The sequence below is a fragment of the Balaenoptera acutorostrata genome, chromosome 6 (genome assembly GCF_949987535.1).
Source record: "Balaenoptera acutorostrata chromosome 6, mBalAcu1.1, whole genome shotgun sequence".
Classification (NCBI taxonomy): Eukaryota; Metazoa; Chordata; class Mammalia; order Artiodactyla; family Balaenopteridae; genus Balaenoptera; species Balaenoptera acutorostrata.
The window spans coordinates 27,254,855-27,282,648 of record NC_080069.1 but is presented as its reverse complement, the minus strand read 5'-3'; the positions used below and the strand labels follow the sequence as shown (position 1 = coordinate 27,282,648).

At 41.1% G+C, this 27,794-nt stretch overlaps 1 pseudogene; it reads right to left on the bottom strand.

The window, feature by feature from the left end:
* LOC130708372 (serine palmitoyltransferase 1-like) overlaps positions 1–24,040 on the bottom strand; it is a 55,178-nt pseudogene extending 31,138 nt beyond the window's left edge.
* Positions 24,041–27,794: the final 3,754 nt, after the last annotated feature.

The following is a 27,794-nucleotide window of genomic DNA, read 5'->3' as shown; positions in this document are numbered from 1 at the left end:
TGGGGAAGAATGGGACACAAGCGTGCTGAAAACCCCCAGGAAGAGCCAGCCCTGCAGCGTGTGCTTGAGCTTGTTGCACTACAGGTGCTCCGACAGTGAGTGAGAAGCAGCAGGATGGTACAGGGACTGAGGTGAGCCGGGCTCTGAAGTCCAGTCACTTGGACCCCTCTTTTGCGCTCCAGCCTCCATTCATTCTCTTACTGAAGGTATTTACTGAGCACCACTAAATGGCACATGCTATCCTAGGCAACAGGCTGGTATGAACTGTTGAAAGTGGTGTAAAAGAGTACAGTGAGCGTGAGGCAAGCTGAGCCAAGAGCAGACGGTGCGGGCGCCCATGAGCACACACGCACACACCTGCATATGTAAGTTAAGGGAGGCTTGAGAAACAGTGATTCTGACAGGCACGTAAATGCCTGCGTGGTCATGGATTCACAAGGATACCAAACTCCTCTGGCTGTAAAATTTTCTCCACATGCAGCAAGGGGTCTTGACCTGGTCTGAGAGCTTGGGGAAGGCTTTCCTGCAGAGGTGGTACATGTGCAGGATGAGCAGGAATTAAGTAGGAGATGAGAGGAGGAACAACGTTCTAGGCGTAGGGACTTAGGGTCTTAGCACGTGCAAAGGCCTTGAGGGGAAACTAGCATATAAGGCTGGTAAGGCTACACAGCATGACCACCTAAGGGGAAATGGTAGAAAATGGGCCTAAAACAGTAGTCTAGAATGTACAAGATCATAATAAGAACTTGGATATTTATTTTAGGAACAATGGAAGCTCTTAAATGGAGTGTCTGGCTATGGTGTCAAAAAGGAAAAGAGGAAACAAAAGTCACTCTGAGACCTAAATGAAGAGAGTCATTTAATTGTCCACTCAAAAGATAACAGAGGCTCGGGCTAGTGGCAGGTGCTCCTGACGGGTATAACCAGCTGCCTGGGCTATGCCAGCCCTCACTCTACTCCTCTCTGCTCTTCCCCTCCACAGTAAAAAGCAACACCATACATTTAGTGCACATGTATGCAAGTGTGTAATTTGTTCCTGGAAAGTTAAGGAAGTCTGCAACTCATGACTTCTATATTCTTAACAAGCCATGAAGCAAGATCAGCAGAGACCAAGAGTTGCAGCGAGGGTACTGAGAAGTGGAGTGACTTTATCAGGTAGTATGAGTGGCTATGTGGGCTACGACCATGGACTCACAAGGACACCACACTGTCGCAGAGCTGCACAGGGAAAACAGAGGGCTGGTCCGCTCCTACATAAGTTTGGTCTTCTCAACATCAATAAATAAAATCATAATGGCAGATAACAAAGTACCGACACCTTAAGGCATCCTTCCAGTGGAGGTCTCACTAGTTCTGCAGAACTACTTGGCTGGGTGACTATATATTTCTTTAAAAATGAAAAAAAAAAAAAATCAATATTATTTTAGGCAGATGACCTCTAACAAAGGAATTCTCTAGGAGGGCCAATATTATTTCCAAAGGAATTCTGTTAAGAAATGTCAGTAAAGATTACTTACACAAACACAATGTCCCCTCTCTTAGAGTAAGCAGGAATAGCACTGGCTATGGTGGCAAATCCATATGAGTATATAATGGCTTCTTCTGTCTTCATAAATTTTGCCAGGCGGTCTTCCAAATCCAAGTGCACATCTAGTTCAAGAGTACAAAGTTAAATGGTTAAACTGTCTCATAATTCTTTTTCTTTGACTAAAGAATAAATAAAATAACATAAGCAGTTTAGCTATTAATACTGTCACCTTGTGGTCAAAATGTAATTGTTCTGAAGTTACAAGTCATACAATATCTACTAAGATAATTCTGGGCCAAAACTGTTTCTATACTCTGTGAGCTGAATCAGCTACTCATTTGTCTATAAATATGTGACTGGGACAGCTCTGACTCTAGGTTTTGCTTTTATATCACTCTAGCAATAAGAATTCAAGGTCCAGTGACCTTGCCTGCTTTAACTTCCCTCAACCAACAATGCCAAGACTTTACCAATGTACGACATTAACTTATTAACGCCGTTTTGCATTTTAGGAGAAGTGACCAAACCAGGCATGAAGACAACTGTCAACCAGCTTTTAAAAGGAAAAGAAAGAAAAAAGAAAAGTAGTTAAGTTAAAAAGAACCCCACATACTCTGCATCAAGAGACAGGAACTTTTTCAGTTGTGGTGGTCACTCCTCTAACAGTTTGTGTCAGCACTTAGTGGTGGCACCTGCCATCACTCTGCAGTACTGAGTTTCTGTCTAAATTTCTTTTGAAGTGTACTGGTGAATTCAAACGTATAGTACAAAGAGAAATATGGTCCTTTTATGGAAGCAGCTTAAGAAGAATGTTGATGTAATTATAGGGATAAACTGTAATTATTAAACTGGTATTTTTTTTTCTCTCTTACATCATCGTTCCATATAGCCTTTCACCTTCCCAGGCTAAGCCATGAGGCTTCACACCCTGGGATGGAGGGACCAGCGATGTCTAAAATAAATAGTGTACCAGCTGGCTGTGAACTAGAAAACTTCCAAGTGTCTTAAAATGAGGCAGAGAAAATTTTTTTAAACTTTCTTTAGCTCTTTTAACTACAGCAGGACCCAAGTCTGGAGAACGAGATCAGAGTTTTACCACATGCTCTGCGCAAAGAGAACTCAGAAGTTGATACAGGAAGGATGCAGCCAGGCCCCTCCAGCCTTGGAGCTTCATGGGAGAAACGAGGAACTCTGAGGAGTAAAGGCAGACTTTCAGAGCCACGGCATGTCCACTGAGGGGAACTCAGAAGTGTAGGCAGTGGCAGGGGGACCCAGACGTTCCCCAGGGAGGGGCGGTGGAGAGGGCTGATGGCCCGGCAGAGCCCTCCGGCTCAGATGTCGAGGACCTGTGGCTGGGAGCCTCGCTCCAGGAGACCCCTTCAGCATCAGCCTTCCCTCCAAGTATGCCCCTCCCTACCAGAGACATTCCTGGTGAGAAGGGGGAGAGGGAAAAGACCTGCAGGACTGAGATATACAAAAGAAACAACTTCACCCAGCCGGATACAAGGCTGGACACTGAGTGGACTAAATATTTCCAACAGAGACCTGGTTAGCTGTTAAGTGTGAGATTTCCACCAACTTCCAGGGAGGAACAAGTGAGTAAGGTCAGCTCAGCAACAGGAATAAACAACTTTTTAGAACATTTGAATAAAGTGTCTAAAATCTGTAAACCCACTCACTGATTTATCAGAGGCAAGTTAATCTTACTGTGATGCTTTTTAACTAGTAAAAGACAAAATTAAGAATTATAAAAGATACAACTTCACAAAGGACTAAATTTTAATAAGTAGTTAAATGAGGGCTGTCCAACAATCTCATTCAATTGTTAATCAAACATTTAGTAAGTATCACATAAAAATACTCTGATAAGCACTGGATCAAAGAGAAATATAGGGTTTCTGCCACTTGACAAAGTGAGACAGCTAAGAGAAGCATCTGGCAGCTGTCAATGGAGAACTCGGAGCCCAGAGGGCAGATACAAGGCTAAGCTGTGCCTTCTCTCCCCTGGTCTGAAGCACTTGGGTCCCTTCTACACTCAGAACTACAACACATTCACAGTGACTTCTGACTAAAGGCGCAGAGGTCCCTCGATTGTGAACCAAAGGCTGCTGGGGTGGGCGCCAGCTACTGAGTGAGAGATGAGACGACACAGAGGGTCCGAACTACACCTCAGTTTGATGGCAAGAGAGGTATAGTGAGGAATTAGAAAATTTAGCAGCAATATCCAAATAATAAAATAAATTGAAGACCACTTCATTTGTAGACTTCTTAAAGGATGATATAGAATTGTGAAAATGAACTATTTATCCCATTCCAATTTATCCCATCAAGTAATGATAAACAACTAGGCATGCTTCTTCCCATTTATAAGTTAAAATGTATACCAACATAGCTTATTGCATAAAAAACACATGAAATACCATTTGATTTCCATTACCAATCAGGTAGTCGTTTTTATAGAAGTGACACTTTCATTAGAGCAACACTAAATAAATATGAGATTTCACAGTAACGTGTAGAAGAATGCATCCCGGTTGATCAAAATGGCACCAAAAGAGTGCTTAGCTCTTCAAGCATCAAATCTGTGACATCAACACCACCAAGTCTGAAGACTTGATCCTGCTCCTGACTGCCCGCCCTTCCACGAGATATGCTGCCAGGGAAGTGTTGCAGGCAAAGTCTGGCAAGAACGAGGAAAGCAGCAAAGCACCAGAGAACCAGCTACATCCATGCAGCTGAGCACGGGCGTGTCTCAGGCATGTCTTCCTTTCCTCTTTGTTAGCGCTCTCTGAGCACCCTGCCCACAGATAGGTCCCCACCACTCTGCTGCCTCTCACTTCTGATGAGACAGGAGGCCAGGTCCCCCATAGGAGGCCTCCTTCAAATTACAATGCTGCCTCTGAACTGGGAATTATCTATCCCAAATCTCAACAATTTAGCTAGCAGATGGACAACCCAAGCCACAGTGAATTGCTCTCATTCAGTATCTCCATTTTAAAAAGGAAAAAACATGCTATGGATACAGACAAACTGTTTTTGCCAACTACAAAAAAGGATTTTAAATCATTCTGTAGCTCTAAATGACTCTCCTCATTGATTAGCAATAAAACAGTAAAACAATCTTGGCTTTGTTTTAGGGCTTTAGAGTTAGCTACCCAGTTGATAAAAATTATGTTAGTATTCTCATTATACATACTCATAGCCATTTTTATGTCATTGCCATAAAGTGGTAAGAAGAATCCCTCTACAATAAATCAATGACTTACTGGTTCTTGCCTAGTCCCAAAAGTTTAAAAAAGATGGGCCTTTCCTCCTCCTATCTAAAGACACTGGGTTTTAGCTGATGTCAGCCTTGCAAAGCAGGTTTTGTGACAGGTAAACACGGACAGTTGCATAACTTCTTTTGATGTCTGATAGCTACTCTGCAAGGAAGAAACTCTTAACCCAAGGGCGGGGGAGGCAGCAAACAGAAAAACTACCAGGGCATGTTCTTTAACTTTGGATGCCTATCTTCTGTGTGTATGATCCATTTCAACAATTAGTGCCACAGATTTGCATGCGTCATTCTCTCATTCACTGTTAGGAACCAATATGGTAGGCAAGAGGCCACGGAGGAAGGTGACCAGAAAGCCTCTGTGTCTTCTCAGCACTTGCTGCCCTTTCTGGCACCTGCTCCCTCACCAGAACGTAACAGATGGGAGGCAAGGCCAGGGCAGGATGCCCCACACCAAACACAAGGCCTGGCCATGGCAGTCATCACAGGGGGTTCAGATCTGGGCTCCCTCATTGCCAGGTGTGAACCAGGGACAGGCCCAAAACTGCTCTGTGCCTCTCAGGTCCTTCCCCTGTCAAATGGTTAACAGTTCTACCTGCCTCAAAGGATTGTTAGGAGAACCGCAAGAGAATGCTTATAAAACACTCAGAACGATGTCTGGCATCAAAAAAGCAACATGCTGGTGTTTGTTCAATTAACTCAATATTTGTAGAATAAAAAAAAGTAATCTTTTAGAAGGAAAAAAGGTACGCTATCTGCTAATTAAGTTATCCAAATCCTGGATATTTAAGGACTATCTTATATTAAAGCCACTTGTTCAAGTTCCTATTTATCAGAATAAAAGGAGGTATTATGGCCTTCTTGATTGTTTTTCAGAGGAAAGACTATGAAATACCCAACTTTAGAACAGTTTAAAAACAACCAACTATATTTTCTCTTAAAATCTCCATATTTTTGTGTTACATACTTTTTTTAAATCCCTTGAGACTTGGACAATTTTCTTAAAAGTACAAATATCACCTATGTATTCATTAGAACATTAAAAACAGTGCTGAATGTTTTCCAGAATGTTTTCACATACGGTATCTTATGTGATTCTTACCAAAATGTTCTAAGTTGTGCAACTAAGATCATTCCCTGACTACACTGCGAAAACTACAATTCCATGACTGGTAGGAAGAAATGGCAGATCTAGGAATTTTATGACCAAATGCCCTTCCTACTAAAACATGCAGTCATGGTCCTACAACAGAGAGAAAATATTTTTTAAAATAAACAAATGAACAATTGTTTACTATTGGCTCTAGAACACAATTACATGCCACTATCTCTCACCATGAAACTATGCCACTAATTGTCTTTTGATTTGGTGTAAGACCAAAGAGTCAAGAAGGCATCATGTATGCAAAGCAGATCCTAGGCACAGGGATAAACCACATGTAAATGAGATCTGAATGCATTACAAACAAAACAATCAGAGAGGTTCAACAAGAGAAACCATCAAAGTGCACAGGGGCCCCATTAGCCTTAGAGGAAAGGAAGGCTCTACAACCTGATAAAATCACTTGACTGATTCTAAACTACACATTAAAACAATAAGATGAGAAGGTGGAAAACTTCGGATCCACACAGTCCTCACAAGACTATTTTAAGAACCTGCTGGGCCTTCAGGAGGCAGGAGAACATTTAGCCTCAGAAACTAGAAGAATTTTAATTCAACTGTCAATTTTCTTTTTCTGTGTTAATCATCTAGTATCATCTAATATGTTACTATGAAATAATAAACAGAAAATGTTTTAATAAGGAAATTTACTTTTCCAATAAGTGATTTTCATTCACTATCTGAAAAGTTGAGAAAAGAGCTAAAAGAGGGAGCATTTTCATCACTGAAAATAGATGCCTGAGTGATATTAGTACTTCCAGGAAAAGAAAAAGCCAAAATCAAAAGCAACCTTTTGGTGGGCCTGGGAAAGAGACCCTAGCCTCACATGTAAGCTACTAAAATGAGAGGAAAGGGAAGTTCACTTCTGCTTTAATGCTCAGTACAAAGGGCAAATGTACCCTAAATATTCAGAATACTTTAATTATAGAGGGTATTTTATTTTTTTTTATTTTTAAAATAAATTTATTTATTTATTTTTGGCTGCGTTGGGTCTTCGTTGTTGTGCGCAGGCTTTCTCTAGTTGTGGCGAGTGGGGGCTACTCTTTGTTGCAGAGCACAGGCTCTAGGCACGCGGGCTTCAGTAGTTGTGGTGCACGGGCTTCAGTAGTCATGGCACACAGGCTTAGTTGCTCCGTGGCATGTGGGATCTTCCTGGACCAGGGCTCGAACCTGTGTCCCCTGCATTAGCAGGCAGATTCTTAACCACTGCGCCACCAGGGAAGTCCCAAGGGTATTTTAGAGATTTAAAATATAGCCTTAGCTGACCTCAAGTAGCTTCTTGAACTTATCTAACACTGAAATTTCAAGGTAATTTAACACAACTACAGTAATTTAAGTGATTAGTTCCAGAATAAGGAAAAACACAGAAAATACCCTGTTGGAAAACCAAGTAAAAATACATACGATATACACATAAAGAAAGGAAAAAAGATGATAAGCAAGCATGGGCAACTGCTGAAAAGGAACAAAACAAGTTTACAGGAAGGACAATGTACTCAAAAAACAATACACATTACTCCAAGCTGTAGGTCTGGTGTCTTATTACAAAACCATCACACTGCCAATTAACCTTCAACCTTTGTCCAGATACCACAGTCTGTTTGAACCTTCAACTACATTAGGATAAGGATGACACAGTGACCAATAATGTAGTTCAGAGTAGCTAATACACAATTACGTGTTCATTATATTGACTCTGGTGGCCCATTCAGACGCTTGAACGATGAAATCCAATTTAAATTTAAAACGCACTTGAACAGCACACCACATGTATGTGGTATGCTACCATTTTTGTAAAACGGGGGGGAAAATGTATGGAAGTGGTTTGCACACACTAAAAAAAGCCTGGAAGAATGAACAAGAAACTACTGATAGCAGCTGGCTTTTTTGGGGGCGGAATGGCAGTGGGGAGAAGACTTCACTATCTCTTTAAATCTTTGAGGTTTATATCATGCATTGAATTATTCCATCAAGAAAATTAATTTAGGATGGATCAAGAGGGTTTTATGAAAAGTGAAATAAGTTGGAGAAAGATAAATAGCATATGATCTCACTAATATGTAGAATCTAAAAAACAAAACAAACAAAATAAAACAAAATGAAAACAGACTCATAGATACACAGAACAAAGGGGTGGTTGCCAGAGGGAAAGGGGATCAGGGGTGGGGAAAATTAGGTGTAGGGGATTAAGAGGTACAAAGCTCCAGTTATAAAATAAATAAGCAATGGTGATGTAACATACAGCATAAGGAATATGGCCAAAAATATTGTAATAACTTTGGGGACAGACAGTTACTAGACTTACCATGGTGATCATTTCATAATGCATGCATGTCAAATCACTATACAGTATACCTGAAACTAACGTAATATTGTATGTCAACTATATTTAAATTAAAAAATTTTTAAATCATTAATTTAACGACCCCCCCAAGTTTAGAGGCACACAGCATCCTATTACACATATTTCAGGTGATCCAAATGAAAAATTGACTGGGCAATTAAAACAACATATTTCCATAGCTCTGGGAAAACTGGTCTTGAAGATTTGAAACTTTTTTTCCACTAAATTTAGCAATAAATCTCTTATCGGTCTTCTCAGATTTAACTCCCGAGCAAGAGCCAAGGCCACACATGCAAATAAAATCTACTAGAAAGAGAGGCTTTCAAGAAAAAATTTCTTTACCCCGCAAGCAGATCATGGAAAGAAAGCCTTGTTGATCAGATTACAACAAACAACCCTGTAAAAAAAATGCCTTTTCTGGTTTTCTAATTCTTATGAAGGAAATAATACCCTACCAATAAAAAGCAGGCAAACAAATCATGTTTGCACTAGGCTAGAGGAAAGAGGGAGCCTCTGATCTGAGCTCTTTTAAGTCTTTGAGCTTGCCATTAATATTGCAAATCAGAATACTTATTTTCTAGTTTTAGGGCTGAAATTAATTAGCTATGTGACCATGAGGAAGTCACTTAACCTCTCTGAGCTTTCTATTCTTCTGACTAGCTGGGATGCTGGAATACAAGATTTTAAAGATCCTTTCCAGCTGTAGGATTCTTGGACACCAACTCCCATCATCTGTTTCCAATAAAAATAATTTAACCACTAAATTAGCTAAGGGATAAAGAAAGGTGCTCCCTTAAATAAAAACATCTTAACTGTTAAAGTGAAAACAACAAAGACCCAGAAATGAAAATAAGTAGAGAAGACAAAAGAGACTTCCCTGGCCCCATTGTCCCTACCCTCTGACATTTTGTAAACCAGAATGTTATTTCCAGTAATACACTCATTTGGAAAATTATTTAACAACATTTTTGAAATTTTCAGAAGCAAAGAACAATATACGTTTAATAAAAAACCACCATAAAAATTCCAGGGTCTTCTTTGATGACTCTGATTTAGGGAGTTCATAGTGTTTGAAATCACACTCTCATCCTAATATGTAGTTAGCCCATCTCCAGGTCATTCACACACAAGGAAATCAATGATCCTTTGTCTTCATTCCAGAAAGAAAAGGGCTACACAGTGTATGACCTGCCCCATCCCCCAAATCCGTTCTCACTTTCCTCCCGGCACGTGGTGGCCGCCCAGCTAGAGCAACTTTCCAGCCCCTCTGCTGGGAGACGTGACCTGGGTTATGTTCTCACCAACAGAATGTGGGCAGAATGATGAGCAACCCCACCCGCCCACCTGAACAGGTACCCATGCCCTGCACGCCTGCTCCCCCATACTCATCACCTGGCTTCGGCCACACAGACAAAGATGGTGCCCTCAGGCCTAGAGCAACGAGACAGGGAGAATCTGGGCTCCTGCACGACTACCAAGAGCAGAGCCACTCACAGCCGGACGCCTCCCCTTACAACTGTCATGCCCGGCAGAAACAGTTTCCTCACACCACTGTCTCCTGGGGCAAATGCAGCAAGAGCTCGGGCTTCGCCCTACTGAGACAGTGTGCCTTAGGTACCTATGGCTCTTCTCCACAGGGACAGTCAGCCCCAGACCAGTGCAGCTCCTACCAATGATCTCAAACACAAAATCTAGAAAGTTCGCCAGCTTATTACCACAACTCATTAAGGATACCTTTTCCAAGGAGTTCTGAAATCAAACTGAATCTTAATTCTTGAAAGCAGGAGTCTGAAAAATATGACAGAAAACATACCAAATGTGCCCTAAAATCCTCTAGGTCCACAAGTTCCCACACCACACTTCTTTAGAGATGCCAAAGCTGCCGCCTTCGTGAAAGTAAAAAAAAAAAAATTAGACTGTAATAATATATCTTCGACAGTTTAAAAATGACATTTCCTATTCTTTAACCCACATAGCTCCCCAGTACCCTGGCTTTCCCTTTCTTAGTACTAAGACCATTCTAACAGGATATAAAGAAAAGAGGGGTGGGAAGACTTAGGTATACGACTTAAAACATGGAAAAGTTATATTAGCTTGATCATTAAAACCTGGTTAACTCAATGCATTCGCACTTTCTGGCATTTGTGGGCATAGGTCTTTCCTCAAAAAATGTTTACTGGCCCACAATCCCAACCGGAGATGAAGCAATTTCCTAGATACATCTCCAACTATTACCTGGGTCTGGTTCATATAGTTCTCTGGTTGTCACCCAACACTAAGCCACATTAGGACACCCTTGCCTCCCTTTGTTGAAAACTAGGTTACAGCTCTGTCACTAAAGAATAAAGAGTAAGTACTTACACAGCCCTTTCTGATATTCTGCATTTGTCTCTTATTTTATGTCCAGATGCTTATGTCAGTCATGTTATCTGTCCACTTCAGCATATGTGCTACTTATCTTGAGCCTAGGGTTATCCAACAGTCCAAGAAAATTGAATGAGGCAAAGTTTATACATTCTTTTCCATTCACCACAATGTTATGGCTTGGAGGGCTGGGGAAAGAGACAAGAGTGGTATACTTCAGCAGTCATTCTTGTTACAGGACACACATTATCAGCTGTCCAGAAGAGGGAAGGCGACAGGACACCCAAGTGTTGCCATTCTACTCTGTTTGCACTCTAGCCTCCTCTCTCTCTTTTTATTCTTAAGAAGTAGAATTAGACAGTAGCATATTAAAAGTCAGACACTCGGTCATCAGCTCTACTCTTAATAGGTCGCCCCGCACTACTCAGATAAAGAAGTGAGCTAGAAGTCCACGGCGCCTAGATTACTGGCACACCGCTGCTTTAGCTCTAAAACTCACTTAAGAAAGAAGCTGCTAAATAAAGTACCTGGAATGAGACACACAGGGAGGAAACATAAAAAGATCAAGATCAAAGGTATGAAGAGGCAGAGCAAGCAACAATCTTACAGTTAAGTGGTTTAAAAATACATGTTACTAGGACGTCCCCGGTGGTCCAGTGGGTAAGACTCTGCGTTCGCGATGCAGCGGGCCTGGGTTTGATCCCTGGTGGGGAACTAGATCACGCATGCACGCTGCAACTAAGAAGTCTGCATGCAGCAACTAAGAAGTCCGCATGCAGCAACTAAGACCCGGCGTAGCCAAAATAAATAAATAAATAAAAATAAATAAATATTAAAAAAAATTACATGTTACCTACAGGAAGCCACCAAAATAAGAAGTAAGCGCTGTTCCCAATTTCTAAAGTTAATGCTGGAATACCATTTAAAAGGAATCCCCCTCATCCAAAAAGGGGGGAAAATAGAGTGGCCAGTTGCATAGGAGAAGCATGGATTGAGTTCAGCTGAGACAAGAGATGGGCTCTTGAGGAGACAACCTATTATGTCCTCTGCTGACAAATACTCTAGCTTTAAGTCATGCTTCAAAAACACTGGCCAAACTATGGGACATGAGCTATTAAAGGGTTGTGAGATCAATTCACTTAGTCACAGCCAGCCTATTTCACCTAAAGTAAACCATAAGAATAGGACGGAATGGAAATGCACCAACAGGGCCAGGGAAAGGACGGTGGCACGGAACTGTTCTACACACGCATTGCTCTGTGCACTGGGCTGCTCTGTAAAATGCACTGTGGTCAGAAAAGACGGGGGAACACCACTCTCACTGGTATGTTTTAACAGAACTGGTTTTCTATGAGAAAAACAACGAAAGATGCTGGGAAACCAGGGAAGGAAAAGAATGACTACTTGAAGTAAATTCACAAAAGCAGATGAACTCACACAAGACTCGGTGAAAAGAACATGGTTGTGGAGTCAGGCAGATCCCATCAGTATTATGGCTACTGACCACTTCAGAAACTCAGGGATGTTACCTGGCCTGCATAAGCCTCAATTACTTCATCTCTCAACTTGTCATTATAAGAGGTGTTCATTACATATTTTCTTCCTTTTTCCTATTGCTTCAAGAGCTTCTTCTCTTTCAAATAATCCACTGTTATTTAGTTTCCCACTTCCCAGGACTTCTTCAGTTTTGTAAGTCCTCCCTGATGTGGAGGTGTTGGCACCCACAAAAAGATGAAAAAACAAAATATCCACATAGACAAGTCTGTACTAACAGTTGCTGCTGTGAAAGTTGAAGCCATTCTACAAAAACTGTGACACACAGAGAAATCAAACTATCAGGAATAAGTACACCCAAAGCCCCTGACCAGAGTCGATAAGCTGCCAGCATGACGTAGGGATGCAGACACCTTGTTTCTGCCTAGCACATGGGGCAGGAAAGGAGAACAGTTTCCATGAGAAGTGGAAGGCTAACACCTGTGCCCCATGCAGGCTTGCAGCAGCAAGCCAGACAGGGCACTTAACACAGGAATACTGGAGCTGAAGACACTTCAAAGTTGCTCACAGAGGCAAATAAAACCGATACAGAAAGACGTCTCCACAGCAAGGCTTCAGAAGAGTCAAAGGAGGGAAAATAAAACCCTTCCCAGCCAAAACCCACAACCACACTATTAGTGAGAGTCAGTAATTACATAAGTGAACTTAGAAATAGGACAATGGTGCTTTACCAGAAAGAAACAAATACTACAGACCCCCATTAACAACAGGTTTGGCACTTGAGGGAGAACAGACAACCGGACGAATGAAAGAATCCAGAACTCAAGAAAACTGTGTATACAGGAACACCTCAGAGATACTGCGGGGTCAGTTCCAGACCACCGCAATGAAGCAAGTATAGCAATCAAGAGAACCACATGAATTTTTTGGTTTCCCAGTGCATGTAAAAGTTATGTTTACTCCATACTGTAGTCTATTAAGTGTACAGCAGCATTATGTCTAAAAAACAATGTACACACCTATGTTTACTCCATACTGTAGTCTATTAAGTGTACAGCAGCATTATGTCTCAAAAACAATGTACACACCTTAATTAAAAAATAATGTATTGGGACTTCCCTGGTGGTGTAGTGGTTAAGAATGCACCTGCCAATGAAGAGGACACAGGTTTGATCCCTGGTCGGGGAAGATCCCACATGCCACAGAACAACTAAGCCCGTGCTCCACAATTACTGAGCCTGCGCTCTAGAGGCTTCGAGCCACAACTACTGAGCCCACGCACCGCAACTACTGAAGCTGCACGCTCTAGGGCCCGTGTGCTGCAACTACTGAGCCCACATGCTGCAACTACTGAAGCCTGTGCGCCTAGAGCCCTCAACAAGAGCAGCCACCACAGCAAGAAGCTTGTGCACCACAACGAAGAGTAGTCCCTGCTTGCCACAACTAGAGAAAGCCCGCGTGCACCATCGAAGGCCCAACGCAGCCAAAAATAAATAAATAAATAATAATTTATTGCATTGGGAGTGGCCAAGATGGCAGACTAGGAAGACCCTGAGCTCACCTCCTCCCATGGGCACACCAAAATTACAATTATTTACAGAGCAGCTATCAATGAGAATGACCTGAAGACTAGCAGACAAGATCTTCCACAACTAAAGATATAAAGAAGGAATCACAATGAGATGGGTAGGCGAGGTGCAGACATGGTATAGTCAAGACCGACACCCGCAGGTAGGTGATCCACAAACGGGAGAATAATTACACTTGCAGAAGCCCTTCCCAAGGAGTGAGGGGTCTGAGCCCGACAAGAGCTTCCCCAGCCTGGATGTCCTGCACCAGGAAGATGAACCCCCAGAACATTTGCGTTTTTTAAAAAAATTTATTATTTATTTACTTATTTTATTTATTTTTTGGCTGCACCGGGTCTTAGTTGAGGCATGCAGGATCTTCATTGAGGCATGCGGGATTTTTCGTTGTGGCACGTGGGCTTCTCTCTAGTTGTGGTGTGCAGGTTTTCTCTTCTCTAGTTGTGGCGTGCAGGCTCTGGGGTGTGTGGGCTCTGTAGTTGTGGCGCAGGGGTTCCAGAGCGCGTGGGCTCTGTAGTTGGCAGCACGTGGGCTCTCTGGTTGAGGCACATGGGCTCGGTGTAGTTGTGGTGCATGGGCTTAGTTGCAACACTGCATGGGGGATCTTAGTTCCCTGACCAGAGATTGAACCCGGGTCCCCTGCACTGTAAGGTGGATTCGTACTGGACCACCAGGGAAGTCCCAAACATTTGGTTTTGAAGGTCAGTGGAGCTTCCTCTAGGGAGAGCCAGAGTGCTGTGGGAAACAGAGACTGCACACAAAATCTCAAACACTCCAGGACCCAGGGCAGAAGAAGTAATATGAAAGGAGCTACTATGAACTACTTCTATGAACTACTTCATGCACTACTTCTATGAACTACTTCATGCCAATGCATTTGAAAACAAAAGAAGAAATGAACAATTACTAAATGGCAGTAACAAAAACTTACTCAAAAAGGAAATATGAACAGCTTTAAAAACTCACTGAAGACATTAAATTCATGATTAAAAATCTATGCTCAACAGAACAAACACAAATAATGTTGCCCGGAAAACTGTAAGACTAATATACGTCTGATACCAAAGCTGGGCCAGCACAGTAAGGGAAAAGAAAAAGACTAAACTCATTTTTCAATACTGATGCTAAAAATACCAAATATTAGCCAAAAAAAAAAAAAATCCAACAATTAATAAAAATTAACCAAATAGTCACGCTTAAATAGGGTTTATCACTGAGTTGTAAGAGTTCTTTTTATATATTTAATATTTTGGATACTAGCCCCTTAACAAATATATGACTTGAAAATATTTTCTTCCATTTTGTGGGGTTTTGTATCATTTCTCTAGTAGTGGACTTTGAAGCACAAATGTTTTTAATTTTAATGAAGTCCAGTTTGTCTATTTCTTCTTTTGCTGCTTGTGCTTTTGTGTCATATCTAAAAATCTCTGGCCAATCCAAGATTATGAAGATTTACTCTTTTGTTTTCTTTCTTCTAAACTAAGAACTTATAGTTTTTGCTCTTAAATTTAAGCCCATGATTAATTTTGAGCTAATTTTTACACATGGTGTGAGGTCAGGGTCCATCATCATTCTTTTACATGTGTATATCCCGTTGTCCCATCACAATCTGTTAAAAAGAGTATTCTTTCCCTACTGAATTGTCTCAGCATTCTGTTGAAAATCAATGGACCATAATTTAAGGTTGTCCACACATTTTTAAGAGTAAGACACTGAAATGCTAATTGCAAGCACTGTGTAAATGGGCTTGGCTTCTTTGTAAATGGTGGGCTTCACTCTATGATAATGAGACACAGACTTGTTTATTCATCTGTGGAGACCCCAAACTCAAAATTTTCTATTTTTATTCTCTTGACTTGGAGTTTCACCAGAGAGGAATCCTCCAGTGAGGTGTATATGAGGAGATAAATCTGGTTGCCAACGTTCTGAAAGCTGAGTTGGAGGAAACGGGATTAGCATCCCATTATTCACTATATACTTGCTTTCTGTTCTAGAATGGCACCCGCCTCCTCACACATTCTTAGGACTTTCAATTGATATTTAGCCTTTCCGGAGAGTAAATCTCCCATCTTTCTGCAAGTCTACAGAGCTGAGATCTGGGGTGAGGATGAGTGGCATGGTTGCTTGCAATTTTTCTCATAAAAATTTATGTATATGCTTAATTAATGTAAAAATCATCGATCAGTACAATTTAATATAGCAATGGATTAGAGGAGAAAAGTCACAACCATCTCAATAAATAAAAAAAAAAAATTAATAAAATTTAACACTGACTTTAAAACTAACAAAAAGTTCCCTTAGCAAACTAGGAAGAGAAAGGAAGGCCTATAACACCATACAGGTTATCCCTTAAAAGCCATCCGGAACAAGATACAGAGGCCCTTGTTACCACTCCTATTCAACACTGCATGGTAGGTATCCTAGCCAATGCAATAACACAGAAACAAGAAGAAAATGATGCCTCATGACAGAAGTGAAAACTCTTTGGAACCCAGAGACGAAGCTATTAAAAGATATGCAATGTTAATTTCCTGGTTGTGATACTGTACTATAGTTAAGCAAGATGTTACCATTGGGGGAAACTGATGAAGGGTATATGAAATCTCTCTGTATTATTTCTTACAACTGCATGTGAATCTACTATTATTTCCAAATAAAAAGTAGGAAAAAAAAAGGTAAGCAAAATCTTTATGAAGAACGTTATGTAACTTCTCTCAGAGACATAAAAGACCTAAGTATACAAGTGACACACAAGGTACGTGGTGAAGAGATTCAGTATTAGCAATATACCAATTCTCTCCAAATTAATCCATAAATTCAATGCATTACTAGTCACAAACCCAAACCCATTTTCTGGTCAAATCTGAGCAGCTAAACCTAAACTCATAGTGAAGAGTCAAGGATAGCCTAGACAATTGTGAAGAACAAGGAGGTGAAGGACTCACTCTAGTCAAGGCCTATTATTAAGCTGTGGTATAAGCGAGGTTCTGGCACAGGGAGAGATAAATATACCAAAAGAATAGAAATAAAGCCAGAAACAGATCCTTTATAAGGGAACTTGACATATGAAAGAAGGGAAATTTCCAATCAGTAGGTAAAAAATGGACTATTCAACTAATAATGTTGGGACAACTACCTGTCATATGGAAAACAGGCAAATTAGACCTTTGTGGTAGGAAGGATTTTATAACCATAACATTAATGATTGGTTAAGTCTGATTTCAGGACAAGTAAAACTTTCATGAGACCAAAGAAATTCGCGAAAGTGAAGAATACAAGCCTCTCTCACATCAGACCAGAAGTAGAAGGACATACTCAGGAGACTATCCTACATCATATTTTTAAATAGAATACTAAACACTTTCATGGCAACAGGCATGCTGTGGCAAAAGTATAAATATAAGCAAAGGAAAAACATCTACCAACTTCAAGATGGTGGTTATCTTGCCTGGGAGGCAAGAGTAAGTGATAGATGGGAAGGGATTTCTTTAGTGATACACTTGACCCCTGAACAACATGGGTTTGAACTGTGCAGGTCCACTTATACACAGATTTTTTCAACAGTAGATACTACTGTACTACATGATCCACAGTTGCTTGAATCCATGGATGTAGAACCACATATCTGGAGGAACTGGGTATCTGGAGGGCTGACTCTAATTTATATGCAGGTTTTTGACTGCCCAGAGGGTCAGGGCCCCTAACCCCCATACTGTTCAAGGGTCAACTGCATTTCTAATGTTTTATTTCTTTTAAAAAATAGATTTAAAGTAAAGAGAGCAAAATGTTAATACCTATTACTTCTGGGTGGTAGATACATATGTGCCTGATATTTTCTGTATACTTAAATTTAAGAAATAAAAATAAAAATAAATAAAACATTGGAAGCCAGGAGGTAGGTAGCATAAGTGAGCTGAAGTTTCATAATTCATATAGTGAAAGTCAACAGGCACTGCCTATCATTAATCAATCAAGAAACAGTAGTGTAAGCATACTGTTAATATCTAGCTATGAAGGTAACCTTCAACAGATCTAAAATCAGAAACAATCCAGGTGGGAAAAAGTAGGAATGCTGTTTTTCATTTTAACTGTCTTCCCATTTGAAATATTACATGTGTGTATTACTTTAAAAAAATATATATATATATTTTTTTAAAAAGGGACAAACTCAGAAACCCAAATTGGAGACTATTAAAAAGCAGTTTCTGATCTCCAGAAATTTCTAAAAATCTTATTTCAGTTAAAAAAGGAATACTATATAAACCACTGTATACTTTGTTGAGTTTACCTACAGGAAACCAAATATAAGCCCTTGACTAGCAAAAACAATTTACCCTGAAACGATGTTGTAGTTGAGAGCAGGATGGTCTTTTGAGACAGGAGGAACAAGAGGTTCTGGTTGCCACTCTTCAATCAATTCTTCCTTTTCCTACAGGAGAAAAGCAGTTAAAATACAGTGCAGTGCTAATTACTGGACAGCAATTCTAGCGGTATCTAAGCTGTTTGTTGTAATGGAACCATCATAATGAACACACTGCTAGACACACACGTCCAGCTGCTGTGCCTGGAAATGACACAGAATCACTATTGAGTTTTGTGCTCTTAACCCCTCACCTCTTTCCTTATCTCAGGCTAAAGGCTCTTTTTCCATGAAGCTTTGTGGCTGACTGGAAATTTCTTAAAAACTGTATTTCTATGTTCAGGATTCTTCACTGTGGGAAGTAGGAAGTATAACTGCTACTGATGATAAAACAAAAAGTCTGTAACACAAAGGTGAGAGGCATGACTGCAGGTAAGGGAGCTCAGCCTCTACTGCAAGATATGACAGACAGCCATGCCTTAAGTTCTTACAGGCATGACTGTCACAGGAAGGGATCAACTAGACTACAAAGCACTGTTTCTACAAGCCATTGGCAAGGATTCAGAAGTAACTGAAATATACCAAAAGACTCTCTTATAATTATTGTAATAGGATTTAGTTGTTTGGAAATTTCTCATAAAAAACCACTTTATTCTTTTTACCTGTTATTTCATGCATTCCAAGTATTTTGACTATTTTGAGTTTCTTGTCCTTCCTTGAACTAGAAAAAATGTAATTTTGAAAATGTAGTCTGGATGTACAGGATGAGATGAGGCACCTGATGAACATGACAGCCACAGTAATTCTTGCCTTACATAGGCCCACTCTCAATACTTCTATTTTCACACTCCTGTTAAATGCTTCTGTGCACTTTTCTCCTAATAGGCAATTCTAGGGCATGGCTAGGAGCATATTCACCTGATGCTCAGGCACTCAAAAATGCTGGCTGAATAAATCAGCCAATAAATTCCTCATCTATTTCTGCCAATGACTGCACAGAACAGCAGCCTGAACAAGCCTGAAGTATGTATCATGCATACTGTCCACTTGCTACCACAGAGACAGATTTGAGAATCAACTCAAGATTGCCTGGTATTCAAGAGTCTCTGCAGGGGACTTCCTTGGTGGTGCAGTGGTTAAGAATCTGCTTGCCAATGCAGGGGATATGGGTTCAAGCCCTGGTCCGGGAAGATTCCACATGCTGCAGAGCAACTAAGCCCGTGCACCACAACTACTGAGGCTGTACCCTATAGCGCGTGAGCCACAGCTACTGAGCCTGCCTGCCACAACTACTGAAGCCCGCACACCTAGAGCCCGTGCTCCGCAACAACGGAAGCCACCATAATGAGAAGCCTGCGCACCTCAACGAAGAGTAGCCCCCGCTCGCTGCAACTAGAGCAAGCCCACGCACAGCAACGAAGACCCAACGCAGCCAAAAATAAAATAAATAAATTAATTAATAATAAAAAAAGAGACTCTGCAGACCTATAAAACTGAGAAGGGCATTTCTTCTTTGCTGCCATAAGTTAAGCTTTAGAAACACTCATATAGTTTTTTTTTTCTTCCACAGCTTTTAGGGTAAGATGTCAGTGATTACTGAATCTTGCTCTAGGTAAGTTCTGCTTTTAGAGGGTTATCCTAAAATTATGTTTCAGTATCCTTCTTTTAAAATGCATATTTGTGTGGACTGACTTGTTTAAACTTAAACTAAGAATATTAGCAATGATCAACCCCTTAAAAAGCTGGGCTAGAAATCTATTCCATGGCCTCACGGTCATTCACGTGGAGTTCCTGAATACCAAGGGAAAAGAGCAGCGACAGGGCTTCTGGCCCGGAGAGCCCGATCCTGCTGCGACACCATCAGAGGTGTGTCCTATGGCACACTCGCCTCACACGGTATTCATAAAACACAGGCGGGGCTGCGGATCTACGGTCAAGTTTAGGGCAGTTCTCCAAACAGCAGTTCAGATAGCCACTGTCATATTAAAGGTTACAAGAAATCATGCAATGAGACACCTCTTTAGTCTTCTTTACCCAGGTTTCCAAAACTTATTTGCCCTAAGAACCATCTGCTGCATATCCCTTATCCCCTAGGGGGGATACTGCCTGACCATCTCATGACAAATATGAATGATCAGGACAGCAGGGGCAGCCAGTGAAACCAGGGAAACAACTGCCACATTGCTGTAATTCCATTCCACTTGCACTTCCTTCTGTGAATGCTCCAGAAAAGAGCTGTGCTCCATCATTGTGCCGCACTCAATGCTGCCTTGTGAACCAAAGTTTCAGGCATTTTTGTGGGAAAACATCTCTCACCGTCTCTGTATCCCTAAGTAGTATTCTGGCACACTGCTACAGAGGCTGGATAAGGAAACAATCCAAGCTACAGAAACCACACTGCAGTCAAAACTGCTCTTCCTCTCACACCTGGGGCACAGTTACTAAGCGTTCCTACCTGCGTGAGAAGGTAGGGGATGCCACAAACCCCTTGGTCCCTCATACTAACAGACTCGAAGTGGGCAGGACTGCAAGTCCTCTCGACACTTCTGCTTCCTAAGGTTTGCCTAGCTTGGGCTGGAGCTGGGTCCCTTACCATACAGAACACATCAAAATTTGATTTGGGGTGGGAAGGTGGAGAGCAGTGGGATGGGGAGGATTCTTTCTAACTCTGAATTTCCTTTATAAAGACTACAGGGAAAACTTTCATTCAGGCTTCAGGAATAGTGGTGCTTTTCCCGAGCAACTCATGTAATCTTTCTTGTATACGGACATTTGAAATGCAGCATGCATCCATGCTTCCCATCCAGCATCTAGTATGTTCCCAGGCTGCTGTTTACTCCTAGCAAAGTATAAAGGCCTGTAACATGGTACTCCTTTGTGTATTCACTTTATCCCTGGCTTCCCCGTATTTTGCTTACCCTGATTTCCTTACATTCCAGAAAATCTTTTAACATTTATAGTTGAGCCACCACAAGTCCTTTTTCGAAAGATGTAGCAACTATAATCATACACCAAATAATAAAATAGAGATTTAACTTCTTACCTTGACTGTAAGATCAGATCGTTCTTGTAACTTGTAAGTTTTAGAGAAAAGAAGTCTGATTATCCAGAGTATTAAAATTCCTTCCAAAATAAGATAATAAGCAGGAGCCTAGGAGTCAGTCAAAAACAGAAGCAAAACAAGAAGTGAAATAAACATTTCCAAAACCTGCACATAAAATTTAATTCACTTGCACATACTGCTCCCATGACCTTTAACCTATTTATTACTTCTTAAAATTTACTTTCAAAGCGCACTTCATTTCTACTCATTCCTTTTCCCATTTCTAACAGAAGGCAATTTCTCCTACATGAAAAATCTCTAAAACTGCAGCGTTAGGAATAAAAACATCTTTAGGAATAAAATTAAGTTTTAAAATTAAATCTGACACAGAATTCCAATAGTCAAACAATATCAACTATCAGATCCTTCAGGTAATTTATATTTTTACTGGTGGGAAATGACTGTAACAAACATTTCACAGCTTCACAAGCCTTCTACAACCCCCACATACCATGGATAAATTGAGAATTATTTGGACACCAGTTTCCATAATTCTCAAAGACTTTTGCACAACTTACTATATTTCCTGTATCCCCAATAGGCCTCTTTAAATTCTCCTTGGAACGTGGCAGAGAAAAAAAGACTTTATAAGTGCTTAAAGAAATAGCAGGTCTCTTTTCTACCACAGTTCCCCGAAAGTATGTAGTGTGTTCCATGTCAACATCCACAAAGGTACTTTAATGACATTATCCACATCAGGTCTTCTTTTCAACTGAACATTTCCAGGATAAAAGCCAGGCTGACTTCTATGTCTTACACAACTAGATACAGTAAGTGCATATAAAAGATTCCAGGTATCAACTAAACCTCCATAAGTCAGTTATCGGGTGCTACATTCCAATAGGTTGTCATTGAAAAGTCATTTAAAAGAGGTATTTATGCAAGAGGGAAGAGATATGTACATGTACAGCTGATTCACTTTGTTATAAAGCAGAAACTAACACACCATTGTAAAGCAATTATACTCCAATAAAGATGTTAAAAAAAAAGAGGTATTTAGAAACGTAACTACAAATTATTTTCAAACATTAGACAAAAAAAAAGCAATGATGATTCACAATAGTTAAAAAAGTTCAGAAGCGGGGACCAGGGAAACTGCTGACTATTTCATAAATAAACTTTCAGGTCATTGGACAAATAACTTTAAAACTACATACATGTTACATATGTATGGGTACACAGCAAGACTCCTCAAATTCTGCATACACTGTGCACAGAAATTAGAAGCAAAACCAGAAATCTAAGACTATTTTTAAAATTTGCTGATCCCTCCTGACTATAATTCATTTAAGAATGAGGACTCGACTAAAAAAATCCTTTTGGTTTTATCAATAATTGGATTATAGTTGACAAACATAAGTCCAAGTCACTAAACATTCCACTCCACAAAGAAATCCTAAGAAAAGTTGAAATGTCTACTGAATTAATAAAAATCACAAATGTGGCTTCTTTTCTTCCCTAGGAAATGTTACATCAAGGAGACCTTCTCTCAAGTCTCACTCATGGTCAATATCAGGGTGTGAGAAGTTACATAGTCAAAGGGCAGTCTTCAAAAAGGCAGCAACAACATATAGTAGAAATTATTCATTTCTAAGAAAGAAATCTTAGATTTTAGTGGTTCTTCTTAGTCACTATAATCTACCTAAGGTTGGACATCACCTAAGCTCTATTTGCTCTCCTAACTGTTTTTTTTCAAAAAGTCCTGATGGGTTTTGCAATAATACATCTTGCATCATCACCCTTACCAGTAAACGCTATATTAAGTTTTAAGAAAATTATCAAAAGAAAACAGATTCACTTTAAGTGAATGTAAGCTCTGTAAGCACAGGGACTTCTACCTGTTCCCTCATTGCACTATTCCTAGCATCTAGATCTCTGCTGTCCAATACTGTAGTCACTAGCATCATTCAACTATTTCAATACACATCTAAATTAAATTAAATGAAAAATTCAGCCCCTCAGTTGCACTAGCCACGTTTCAAGTGCTTAACAGCCATATGTGGTTAGTGGGCTACTGTACTGAACAGCTCAGAGAACACGCAGAAAGTTCCATTGCACAGTGCATGGAAACTCACTAAATGTCAAATGAATGAACATTCTCCAAGACTGACATTTAAATTTCATATTATTTTACCTACTTGAAACAGCTGGCCTTTCAAAAAAGCTCCGAACTGGTCTTTCTTTAAATTTTTACTAAAATAATTTTATCTTTACGAGACAGAAGATGGGACGTAGGCGGGAAGAATGACAAACTATTTCACATACCTAAATCATTCGGCTTCCTTTCTAACCCCACGTCCCAACAAAAACAAAGTCCAACTTATTACAATTCTTTCCTCTATTCCCTGCTCCACAGTTCCGAGAACCTGTCTTCCCTGGGACCTCTCCAGACTGAGATTTTCCACTCTACTTTCATCACTCCGTTTTACCATCAGTCCCAACTCTTGTTTTTGACTAGCCTCTCTCCTGTATCCGGGCAGGACCTGGAGAGGGCTCCGGGCTCGCAGCAGCGCAATACGAGACCCCCGGCTCCGGCTCCCGCCCGTGCCTCCCTACATTCCGCCACTGGGAAATGGGTGCGCCTATGAGCCTTTCCAGCGAGGGACGCCGGGGGTCCGGGCGTAACCGGGCCAGGCCTGCCCAGGCCTCAGACCAAAAATCCACACAAAACGTCCCACCTCCCCAGGGCTGGGTGTGGTCGTGGACCCCTGGGGCCGCCAAGCTCACCTCGTAGAGCGCCTGGACCATCTCCACCAGCACCCACTGCTCCGCCACCGTCGCCATAGTTAGCCGCCAGGGTTTCCTTCCGGAAGGCGGGCCGCAGGCACGTCAGATATTGCGCGGCGCGGTCCAGTGACGTCTACACGCCCGGAAGGCGGGGCTGCCGTGAGTTGGGCCCCGCCTTCTCGCGCCTGCGTACTGGGCGGCCGGTGGCTGCGCTGGCTGAGGAAAGTTTCGGGGTGGAAGGTCAACTTGAGGTCTCGCTTGGGTGCGGGGAGGGGTGGGAAGCGGCAGGCTGGTCCCCGCAGCAGGTGTTCACAACGTGGCCCTTATGTGCCAGACCCCGTGCTAGGCTCTCAGGATGGAGAGATTTTAATGAATGGTCCTCGCGCTTGTTAGGCAGTTGGGTGCAGGGAGTTATTAATGCAATCGCAAACATATTCTTTACTTTTAAATTACATAAGTAATGCAGGAATGCATTATCGTAAAAAAAAATAGACAACTCTTATATAGCACTTACTGTGTATAAAGCCTAGCCTAAGGATTTGCAGGTGTTAAGCCATATAGGAGTTTGGTGTGGAACCTTCAAGAGCCTCTGTATCCCAACGTGGTGTGCACACACACTTCGGTTGGAATTCTTCAATATAACCGGGAGCATAGGGACAATACTGTTCTACAATTGCTTTTCTTCCATTCTTTTTTTGGCTATAAATCTTGTGTTTTTAATCAACGAAGAAGCCTATTGATTGGAATAATTTGTTATGTGTATTTCTCTTTCCGTTTTATTTAAACATTTTCCTATTGGTGAACACTTAGGTTTTTTCTACTTTTTCACCTGTTACAAACAATGCTACAGTAAACATTGATGTGCCCTATTGTCTTTCTGTGCGTGTTGGGGTATATCTGACAAGTTTCCTCAGAGTCGAATTTTACTCAATATGCACGCTAATGTCGATAAATACTGCCATACTGCTCTCCAGAATGGCTCAACCAATTTTAAATGTTTGAAAGTGTATTCACACTCTATCTCATGATGGATATTATCAATCTTTTAAAATTTTTGGCCAATTTAATTTAATGGAGATAAAATGTCTCCACTGAATTTTACTTTCCATGCTGCTGGAAAGTAAAATTATTCATGGTTATTCTTATATGTTTATTGACATTTGTAGTCCGTTTGTGAATCATCAATTCATATTCTTTGCCCAGTTTTCTATTAGTTATTTTTCACTTTCTAATGGATGTATGGAAGTTCTTTATGCATTCTGAATATCTTATATTTTCCTATTTCATATGTGACAATTATTTTTGCCCAATTTCTGTCTAGTTGTTTACATTGTCTTTTGTCATACCTATATTTTAATTTTTATGTAATGTGTCAGTCTGTTCCTTTATTGCCTGTGGGTTTGTATCTTGCTTAGAAAGACCATCTTCACCACACTTAGGTTTTCCTCCCATGCTTCAGTTTGTTGTTCATAGTTAGCTCTTTAATTATTCTGGAAATTATATTTTTGTATGATGAGAGGTATGGGCCTTTATTTTTTCCTAAAGGAATAACCATTTTTCTCAGTGCCATTTATCTGAGTAATCCTGATTTTCCCAAATTCTGTGAAATGGCACCAGCACTATGCACTGCACATGAAGTTGCCACTATGTACCCGATGATGTTGTTGCCCTGGGATCCAGTACCACGCTTGCGCACGCTGCCTCGCCCAGGTGCATTCACTCCCAACAGCCAGCTCCTGCAATTTTCAGAGGCCTACCTTCAGGCTGCCAGAACCCATGTTTCCTACTCTCATGGAGAACTGGAAGGATCTGAGAACATGTTTTCTCAGGCAGCCCTTTACTGGGTGGGTGACTGATGGTTGCTGGGGTGTAAAATATTGGAGCTTCCTGGCCGCACAGAGCAAGACGATTCGAAGGGGTGAACCTCACCATCTCCTCTAGATTGAGTCAAGGGTACTGTGTGCAAATTCTTTGACACACCCATCAAGAGGTAGAGTCTATGTTCTCTTTGCTTGAATCTGGGTGTACCTTGTGACAACTTCTACAGTAGATTGCTGCTGCCATGTGGAGAGATCATGTGGGTACCTCATACACAGGAAAAGAGATGGCGAAGTGACCCCACCTGCTCCAGCCCCCTGCTGTTTGAGTCTTACCAGTCCAGGTGCCAGACACGTAAGGGAAGTTGCCTTCAAGATGACCCTGGCTCTAATCACCCTCTGGTTCAACCACCTGAGAGACTTTGAGTGAAAAATGTCTAGCTAAGCTCAGACAACCCCAAAATTTGTGAGCAAGACAAATGATTGTTATTGTCCTAAGCCACTGCTTTGGGATTGGTTGCTATGTAGAAGTTATCTGCTACAATAGATCACTGGAATGGGTACCCTGTGGAACCTTGCAGGCTTTTGCACTCTTGCATGGTCCCTGTATTATTTTCCTAAGGTTGCCATAACAAATTATCAGAAACTGGGTGGCTTGAAACAACAAAAATTTATTCTCTCACAGTTCTGGAGGCCAGAAGTCCAAAATCAAGTTGTCGACAGGGCTGCACTCCCCCCAAAGACTCTGGGGAATAATCCTTCCTTGTCTCTTCCAGCTTCTGGTGGCTCCTGGCATTCTTTCGCTTGTGACTGCACAACTACAATCTCTGCCTCTGTATTCACATGATCTTCTCTGTCCTATATGTGTCTCTTTACACACACTTGTCATTGGATTTAGGACCCATCCTGATAATCCAGGCTGATGTCATCTCAAGAGCCTTAATTTAATTATATCTGCAAAGAAACTTTTTCCAAATAAGACCATATTCACAGGTTCCAGAGATTATGACATGGACATGTACTTTGGGGGCCCACCATTCATCTCAGCTACAGTCCAATCTCTGGCCCACAATTCACATCTGTCCCACATGCAAAATACATTTGCTCCGTTCCAACATTTCCACAAGTTTCAACCCTCATCTAAATCAGTTCAAAAAGTCCAAAATCTCATCATCTAAGTCATCTAAATCAGATATGAATGAATCTCTAGGTATAACCCATCCAACGACAAAATTCTCCATCTATTGACCTGTAAAGCCAGAAGATCACATACAAAATACAAGGGTGGGACAGGAATAGGATAGACATTTCCATTCCAAAAGGGAGAAAATGCAAGGAATAAAGGAGTCTTCAGTCCCAAGAAAGTTAGCAATCCAGCAGGGCCAGTTTCATTTTGTTTCAAGACCAGAGAATAATTCTCTGTGTTATGAAGCTACATCATCTGGGCACACAGCTCCATAGGCCTCTGCACCTATGGTAGATTGGTAGGTCTCTGCTCCTACACCTCCAGCTTCTACCTCTTGAGTCCATGGCTCTGCCCTTATAGTCATTCTTCGTTTTTCTTGAAGGGGAGCATATGCTTATAGCTAAGAAGCTTTAACAGTCCTTTAGAACTCTGGAAATTCAACAGAATTCTGGAAATTCAACAGCACTCTTTCACTTTGTCCTGTCTCTGTCCCTTCAGGCCAAGCTGACCGTGTTTCTGCTGATACAACATTCTCAGAAACCTTGTGGGTCTCCCATGTACGTCATGAGACTGTGCCATAAACAGAGAGTCCTCCAGAGATCTTGTCTGAATAACCCCGTCTCTACTTCTGGCTCTGCTGAGATGATTGAGTGGATCCATGAGTCACATAGTTAATCTCTTTACAAAAAGTTTGTCCAGCTGCATCCTTGGCCCTCTCTCCAGAGCATACTTTCCCAACAGTGACTCTACTAATTTTTTCATCCTTTGCAATATGGATAACCCAAGAACCTCCCAAGTCATCAAGTGCTGTGTTCTTTTTTGCCTGACAGTTCCTTCCTCAATTTACCT